This window comes from Phascolarctos cinereus, unplaced genomic scaffold, assembly GCF_003287225.1.
Source record: "Phascolarctos cinereus isolate Bilbo 61053 unplaced genomic scaffold, phaCin_HiC Scaffold_4;HRSCAF=312, whole genome shotgun sequence".
Classification (NCBI taxonomy): Eukaryota; Metazoa; Chordata; class Mammalia; order Diprotodontia; family Phascolarctidae; genus Phascolarctos; species Phascolarctos cinereus.
In genome coordinates this window covers 199,616,536-199,625,592 of record NW_027555847.1, presented here as the reverse complement: position 1 = coordinate 199,625,592, position 9,057 = coordinate 199,616,536, and the positions used below count along the sequence as shown (strand labels likewise).

General features: G+C 35.8%; 1 pseudogene; it reads left to right on the top strand.

Moving 5' to 3' along the window:
• Positions 1 to 1,268: 1,268 nt before the first annotated feature.
• Positions 1,269 to 3,485, top strand: LOC110198622 (cullin-2-like; annotated as a pseudogene).
• The last annotated feature ends 5,572 nt before the right edge of the window (positions 3,486 to 9,057 follow it).

Below are 9,057 nucleotides of genomic sequence, written 5' to 3'. Positions count from 1 at the left end.
TAGTGCTTAGACTGCAAGCTTCTTAAGCAAAGGCATAGTTTCATTTTTGTTTTGAAATCCCTAGAACTGAGTAAAGTAAGTACTCAATAAATTTTTACGTTTGTTGAATTGCGGGCTGAATATTAAAGCAGGTTCAATATCAAAAGCTCTGGGGATATAAGACTTTTGAGTACTAGGCCCATGATGTGGTGGAATGGTCATAGAGCTCAGTGCCAATTTCAATTTTTTTGTTGAATGATCATTATGAATCATAGAGATCACTTTTCTTTCATTAAAACTTTAGCTCTCTGTTTAAAAATGTGAGTTTAAAGTGTTTTTTATGACGATTAAAGGCAAAAAGAAAGGTGATTTAAGTTGTAAAGGGCATCTGCTTGTGAGTGTGTGTGCAAATGGGTGTGTGAGAATGTGATGGAGAGTATTCCATTTCTATTGTTTTGTGTGCAAAATAGAATGATTTTACTAATTAAAAAAAAAAAGACTGTCTGTGGATTTGATAAAGTGTTTGTCCAGGGTAGCATTGAAGTTAGAGAATAGAAGAGAGAAAAGCCCTTCTTCCCCAAATTCCCCCCACCCCAAGGCAAGAGTTTTTAATCTCTCTGTTTTTCTATTTCATCATAGAATTTTTGAAGTCTTCACTCAAACTAAGGAGCTCATTTTCAATTATCAGATAAATAAAAATGGGACTCCCTAAACCTATAGCCTTGGGTTAAGGCACTAAGTCATTGCTTTGTAATGCAGATCTCACAGAAAAATTCCTAAGATACACTGAACCTTACTTCCCTTCCTCACCCCCAAACTATAATGTGTTTGCATGTGATTGTGATGGTGGGTGTAGAAGATTATTAAATGTTGGGAATGTGGAACACAGAAGGCAGACCAGTTTAACTATTTTTTGGAAACTTTGTGAATTAATGTTGGGGAAAAGAGTGGGTAGGAAAGCTAATAATATTTTGGCATTGATGGCTCAATTCTTAAGATTTCAAAGATTTCAAATGTTTCTTGAAAGAGAGAGAGATATTTCAGGCTTCTGGAAATTCTTGGCTTGGGCGGGGTGGCACCCAGGTCCAGAAGGACACTGGGAACCTATGTGCCCCTTCCCTTGTTGCTGGATCCCCCCTCTCCACCCCCTGGATCTCAGCCCAGTCAGGGCAGTGCCATGAGCAGGGGGCAGAGCTCACAGCCCTGCCCAGGCCTGGCCTGCTCAGCCTTCCCTGCTCCCCAACCCTCACCCAGCCTTTCCAGACAGATTAACACACAAAACTCCTATAATGTCCCTGAATCCAAGAATAGCTGGTTTTGATGAAACATGGAACAAACTCTTAACGACAATCAAAGTTGTCATTTTGGATCATGTTGAAAGACCAACTTGGAATGATAGTTTTTCAGACTAATATGCTTTCTGTGTGGCCTATCTTGAACCTCTTAGTGAAAGATTTTACATAGAGACTAAAATGTTTTTGGAAAATCATGTATGCCACTTAACAAGAGAGTTCTGGAGTCTGAAGAACAAGTATTGTTTTATGTACCTTAGGTATTGGGAAGAATATAGCAAAGGGGCAGACCATATGTACTGTTTATACATGTATCTCGACACACAATTTATTAAGAAGAATAAATTGATGGAAGCTGGCCTTCATTATGGTTATGGTGGTGTAGACATGAATGAACCACTTATGGAAATAGGAGAGCTAGTGCTGGATATGTGGAGAACATTGATGGTTGAGCCACTTCAGGCAATCCTTATACAAATGCTCCTCTGAGAAATAAAAACTGATAGCTGTGGGGAAGACCCAAATCAAAAAGTAATCCATGGGGTTATTAATTCCTTTGTTCATGTTGAACAGCATGAGAAAAAAACTCCCTTTAAAGTTTTATCAGGAAATTTTTGAGTTGTCTTTTCTGACTGAAACAGGGGAGTATTATAAACAAGAAGCTTCAAATTTGTTACAAGAATTAAACTGTTTACAATAAATGGAAAAGATCCTAGGTAGATTAAAAGATGAAGAAATGTGATGTAGAAAATATTTATATCCAAGTTCATACAGTAAAGTGATTGATGAATGTTAGCAGTGAATGGTAGAAGACAATTTAGAGTTCCTACATGCAGAATGTCACAATATTATACAACAAAAGAAAAGAAGTGACATGGCAAATATGTATACCTTGCTTCATGCTGTGTCAAATGGTTTACCTCATATGATTCAAGAACTACCAAACAATATTCATGATGAGGGTCTTGGAGCAACTGGAAATCTTTCTCAGGGAAATATGGCAACTCAGTTTGTGGAATCAGTTTTGGAGGTACATGGCAAACTTGGTCAACTTATCAACACTGTTTTTGAATGATGATCAACATTTCGTGAGTGCCCTGGATAAGGCTCTGACATCAATAGTAAACTATAAAGAACCCAAAGCTATTTGCAAAGCATCTGAACTGCTGCCAAGTACTGTGACACTTGCTTAAAAAATCAGCAAAAGGAATGATTGAAAATGAAGTAGAGGACAAGCTCAAGAGCTTCATTACTGTTTTCAAATATAATGATGATAAAGATGTTTTTTCAAAAGTTTTATGCGAGAATGTTGACCAGACATTTAGTTCATGGCTTATCTATGTCTATGGATTGGGAAGAAGCCATGATTAATAAATTAAAGCAAGCCTGTGGATACGAGTTTACAAGCAAACTCCATCTCATGTATAAAGACATGAATGTCAGTGCTGATCTTGAGAACAAATTAAAAAATTTCATAAAAAATTCAGGACACCGTAATTGATTTAGGAATTAGTTTTCAAATATATTTTCTATAGGCTGGTGCATGGCCTCTTACTCAGTTTCCTTCCTCTACATTTGCCATCTCTCAGGAACTGGAAAAAAAAGTGTACAGATGTTTGAATTATTTTGCAATCAGCATTTCAGTGGAATGAAGCTTAGATGATTGCATTATCTTTGTACAGGTAAAGTTAAAATGAGTTATTTGTCCAAACCCTACATGGCCATGGTGACAACATACCAAATGGCAGTACTACTTGCTTTTAACAATAGCAAAACCATCAGTTCCAAAGGGCTTCATGACATCAAACAGATGAATAAAAAAGGAATTGGCAAAAACTATCAAATTGTTACTTGATGTGAAAATGATTAACCACAATTTAGAAAAGGAAGACATAGATGTGGACTCTACATTTTCATTAAATATAAACTTTAGCAGTAAAAGAACAAAATTTAAAATTATCACAATGCAAAAAGACACACCACAGGAGATGGAGCAGACCAGAAGTGCTGTAGCTCCAGACTGCTATAGTCTACATCATGAAAGCCTGAAAAGTGTTGCAGCATAATGCTCTTATTCAGGAGGTTACTGGTCAGTCAAGAGCTTGGTTTAACCCAAGCATTACCATGATTAAGAAATGCATTGAAGTTCTGATATAAAAACAGTACATTGAAAGAAACCAAGCATCAGCAGATGAATATAGCGATGTGGCATGATGATGGCAGCTGCCCTGCAGTTGTGCTTTTAACAAGATCATAACAGTCACAATTTGGTATGTTCCTGTGGGAAGAAGCAGGCTTGTGACTCCATAGTTGGTCAGTTGGCAGCCCCTGTTTTTCTGCTGCTTACAATATCACCAATACCACATCATGAATGTCAGTGAAAGTGCCTATAGATATTTCAAGCTCATGTCATTATGACATTTCTTAAAACTTTACTAAATGAATGAGTGAAGTATTGCTGAAATGTGGAAATTTTGTTGGATGTCATGCTTTTTTTTTCTCCCTCACGTTTGCAGTTGACGTGTTTTTTTTTCTAAAAGGACACAAAGTAAAAACCTAAATATTGTAATATGTCAACCTAATAATTGTATCTACATTAAAATGAGAAACATAATATTGTTGCTTGTTGAAATGGAAAAAAAAATAATTAAATTCTTGGCTTGTCATTTAAAGCCATAGCTCCAACCTAACCTTCTAGGCTGATCCTACCTTTTTCCATTATATACTCTATAATTCTACACAAACTGTCCTGCTTATTTTCTAGCATTTATCACAAGCACACACAAACACTCATAAGAAATGGTAGTGGTAAAATGTACAAGTTTAAATGCTAAGCAACATATTTTTAAGCAGCTCTGGGAAAGGCCTTCAGCCATAAAGGGAGACAAATTCGAATAACCCAGGATTGTATCATAGAAAGAAGAAATAGAAAAGATTAATATATTCTGTGAAAAATGATTATTAATAACTAATATCTTGGAGATTCATAGCTTTCCCCTGCCACATTCTTCTAAAGTCCTGATTCTAGGTTATTTTTTTTTCTTCAGAAGGACATTACAGAGGGCAGTAGTATTTTTTCTATGATGAATCTTTTACTCTTACCCATGTGGGATTATAGTCAAATATGTGATCCTTGAGAGCTGAATCCACCTGAAACTCTCATTGTTGGCACTTGCTATTCAAGACCTTATAGGACTGTTATCATGAAGGAAAGCTATTGAGCCAATGATCCATGATGCCAGCATGGGGTTTTACATCTATGAACTGCAGGGGGTTGTTCCCATGGGAAGGACTAGGAGAATGACTGTTTGCTTGAGCTGAGAGAGGAGTCTCCTGACACAATTTCCCTAATATGACACATGGAATGGAAAATATCCCACCTGGATGACTTTTAAGACTGGCTCAATGCAATTGGCCTCAGTATGAACACCATATTAAATCTTTATCTTACAAGCTAATAACGGAGCATGTCTTAGTCAACTTAGTAAGGTGCAAATATGAGATCTGAGCTATTTGACTTATAATTTTACTCCTTTCTATATTCTAAACAAGTAACTGATTAAATATGTAGCTTTGACATATGCTACTACTCATATTCTCCTATGTAAATTAAGGTCCTTTAATTCCTTATAATGGTATGGGGATAATTAGGTCAAAGACTTGTGAAACCAGGGTTTGGTTCTGTCACTTATTCAATGTCATAACTGTCTCAGTTTTGTTACAATTAGTTATCTTAGAAGAAGAATGGTCTGTAGTCCATATTGTCTTACAAAAATTATCTGCTTTAATTAGGGGTTATTTATTTGAACATGGCTAGAAGTTGGAAATGTTTCATTATAAATAACTTACTTGATATGCACTGTTTTAAAATTGATTACTCAATGTATTTATGTATATCATCCCTCAATCTTTTTCTACAATTGTAGTTAATCTGGCAACTTTTAAATGCATTCGTTTATGTATTGATAGAGTCCATTTTCTTATAAAAAAGTGCTCTGTTATTTCCTTAGGGTAACCTCATCTTCCTAATGGGGGAATTAATAATATGAAGTATAAAAACTGGGTTCTAATTTTTCTTGTTTTATTTGAGTTTCTTAGATATATCAAAATGACAACTGGCTAACTTAAAAATATGGTTCTCTGCTCTAAAGGGTTCCAAATTTGATTATTATATTAATAAATGTAAAAAGGGTTGAGGCAAAACTTTCATTATTTAACCTGGTTATTGACAAAGTCATTTTAAATTGTGTTAAGACCAATTTTGTAAGATATTTTTAACAAGGAGAGAGGATCTCTACTAGTCACCTGAATCTAAGAAGACAGTCAGCTGGAAACTGTTCATTTTTTAAAAATATTATTAATTTATTTTGATTTATCAACAATCACTTCCACATGCTTTTCAGTTGAAAATTTTTCTCCCCCTTCCTCCCCCCCACCCTCCCCAAGATGGTGCACGATCTGATATAGGCTTTATGTTTATATTCCTATTAAACATATTTTCACAGTAGTGAAGTTGCAAGTAAAAATCAAAACCAATAGGAGGAACCATCAGAAAGATGAAACAAAACTCAACAGAAGGTAAAAATAAGGGATAGCGATTCGACTTCCATAGTTCTTTCTTTGGATGTGGACAGCATTTTCCATCCTGAGTCCTCTGGAGAGGTCTTAGATCCTTGTAATGCTGAAAAGGGCTCAGTTTAACAATATAAGTCATTGCATAATGTGGCTGTTATTGTGTATGAAGTCCTCTTGGTTCTGCTCACTTCACTCAGCATCAGACCATATAAGTCTTTCCAGGTTTTTCTGAAGTCAGCTTGTTCATCATTTCTTACAGCACAATAGTATTCCATTACATCCATATACCACAATTTGTTCAGCCATTCCCCAATTGATGGGCATTCTCTCAATTTCCAAGTCTTTGCCACCACAAAAAGATCTGCTATAAATATTTTTGTACATGTGAGTCCTTTTCCCATTTGTTTGATCTCTTTGGGATATAGCCCTAGAAGTGCTATTGCTGGATCAAAGCATATGCACATTTTTGTAGCCCTTTGGGCATAGTTCCAAATTGTTCTCCAAAGTGGTTGGATCATTTCACAACTCCACCAACAATATATTAGTGTTCCAATTTTCCCACATCTTCTCCAACATTTATCATTTTCCTGTTTTGTCATGTTGGCCAACCTGATAGGTGTGATGTGGTACCTCAGAGTTGTTTTTATTTGCATTTTGTAATCAATAATGATTTAGAGCATTTTTTCGTATGACTATAGATGGCTTGAATTTCTTCATCTGAGAACTGTCTGTTCATATCCTTTGACCATTTATCAATTGGGGAATGGCTTGCGTTCTTATAAATGTGTCTTAATTCTCCATATATTTTAGAAATGAGGCCTTTATCAGAGGGAGTGGTTGTAAAAATTCTTTCCCAATTTTCTACCTTCCTTCTAATCTTAGTTACATTGGCTTTGTTTGTGCAAAAACTTTTCACTTTAATGTAATCAAAATTATCCATTTTGCTTTTCATAAGGTTCTTTATTTCCTGTTTGGTCATGAATTCTTCTGTTCTCTATAGATCTGATAGGTAAACAATTCCTTGTTCTCCCAGTATACTTATGGTATCAGCCTTTATATGTAAGTCCTGAACCCATTTTGACTTTATTTTGGTATATGGTGTGAGATTTGGGTCTATGCCTAGTTTCTGCCATACTCTTTTCCAGTTTTCCCAGCAGTTTTTTCAAAGAGTGGGTTCTTATGCCAGAAGCTGAGGTCTTTGGGTTTATCAAATAATACATTCCTATAGTCATTGACTACTGTGTCTTGCATACTTAATCTATTCCACTGATCCACCTCCCTATTTCTTAGCCAGTACCAAGCAGTTTTGATGATTGCCGCTTTATAATACAGTTTAAGATCTGGAATTGCTAAGCCACCTTCCCCTGCATTTTTTTTTTTCATTAGTTCCACTGATATTGTTGACCTTTTGTTTTTCCAAATGAATCTTGTTATTATTTTTTCTAAATCTATAAAATAATGTTTTGGTAGTTTGATTGGTATGGCACTGAATAAGTAAATTAGCTTAGGTAGGATTGTCATGTTTATTATATTAGCTCGGCCTACCCATGAGCAACTCATGTTTTTCCAGTTATTTAGATGTGATTTTATTTGTGTGAAAAGTGTTTTGTAATTGTGTTCATAGAGTTCCTGGGTTTGTTTCGGGAGGTGGACTCCTAAATATTTCATAATGTCTCCAGTAACTTTAAATGGGATTTCTCTTTCTATCTCTTGCTGTTGGGCTTTGTTGGTAATATATAGAAATGCTGATGATTTATGTGGGTTTATTTTATAGCCTGCAACTTTGCTAAAATTGTTTATTATTTCAAGTAGTTTTTTACTTGATTCTCTAGGATTCTCTAAGTATATCATGTCATCTGCAAAGAGTGATAGCTTTATTTCTTTTTTGCCTATTCTAATGCCTTCAATTTCTTTTTCTTCTCTTATTGCTAAAACTAACATTTCCAGTACAATATTGAATAACAGTGGTGATAATGGGCATCCTTGTTTCACCCCCAATCTTATTGGAAATGCTTCTAGCCTGTCCCCATTACATATAATGCTTGCTGAAGGTTTTAGACATATGCTATTCATTACGTTAAGGAAGATTCCATTTATCCTTCCTTATCTCTTTTGATTCGATCCATTTTTGCTTTTGCTTTATCTGAGATCAGGATTGCTACCCCTGCTTTTTTTACTTCAGCTGAAGCATAACATATTCTGCTCTAGCCTTTTACCTTTACCCTGCATGTGTCACTCTTTTTCAAATGTGTTTCCTGTAAACAACATATTGTAGGATTATGGTTTTTAATCCATTCTGCAATCCATTTCTGTTTTATGGGATAGTTCATCCCATTCGCATTCACAGTTATGATTACTATCTGTGTCTTTTTCTCCATCCTTTTTCCCTCTATTTATGCTTTTCTTTCTCCTTTTTCCTTTCCCCCTTCACTAGTGTTTTGCTTTTGACCACTGCCTCCTTCAGTCCCTTCCCCCTTTTATTATCCCTTTCCCTTTTCTTCCCCTTTAGTCTTACTGCTGCTTCCCTCCCTTCTTTCCCCCCTCCTTTTCTTTTACCCCTCCCTTTTCTTTCCCCTTTCTCCTACTGCTTATAGGGCAAGTTAGATTTCTATACCTAACTGATTATGCCCTTCTTGAGCCTAATCTGATGAGAGTAAGGTTCAAACAATGCTCCCCCCCCTCTTCTTTCCCTCTGCTGTAATAGGATTTTGTGTCTTTTCCTGTAATGTAATTTACCCTTGTCTGCCTCCTCCTTTCTCAGTACATTTTCTAAGATCAGATTGATCCACTTATTTGGATCCATTTAACCCACTTGATTAGATTTTTTTTATCATTACATCAAAGTCAACTAATATCCACCCTCTTTATGTATACTCCTTTAACAAGGTGTAATAACAATACAGTTCTCAAGGGTTGCAAGTGTCATATTCCCTTGTAGGGGTTTAAACAGCCCCCCCCTTATTAACAACATATTGTATCTTTCTGTCCCATTTACCTTTTTAAGTCCTTCTTGAGTCCTGTACTTGAAGATCAAATTTTTTGTTGAGCTCTGGTCTTTTTCAGGAAAGTTTGGAAGTCTCCTATTTCATTGAATATCCACTCCTCCCTTGAAAAATGATGCTCATTTTTGCTGGGTAATTGATCCTTGGCTGCATTCCAAGCTCCTTTGCCTTAGGAATATCATGTTCCATGCCCTGCAGTCTTTTAATGT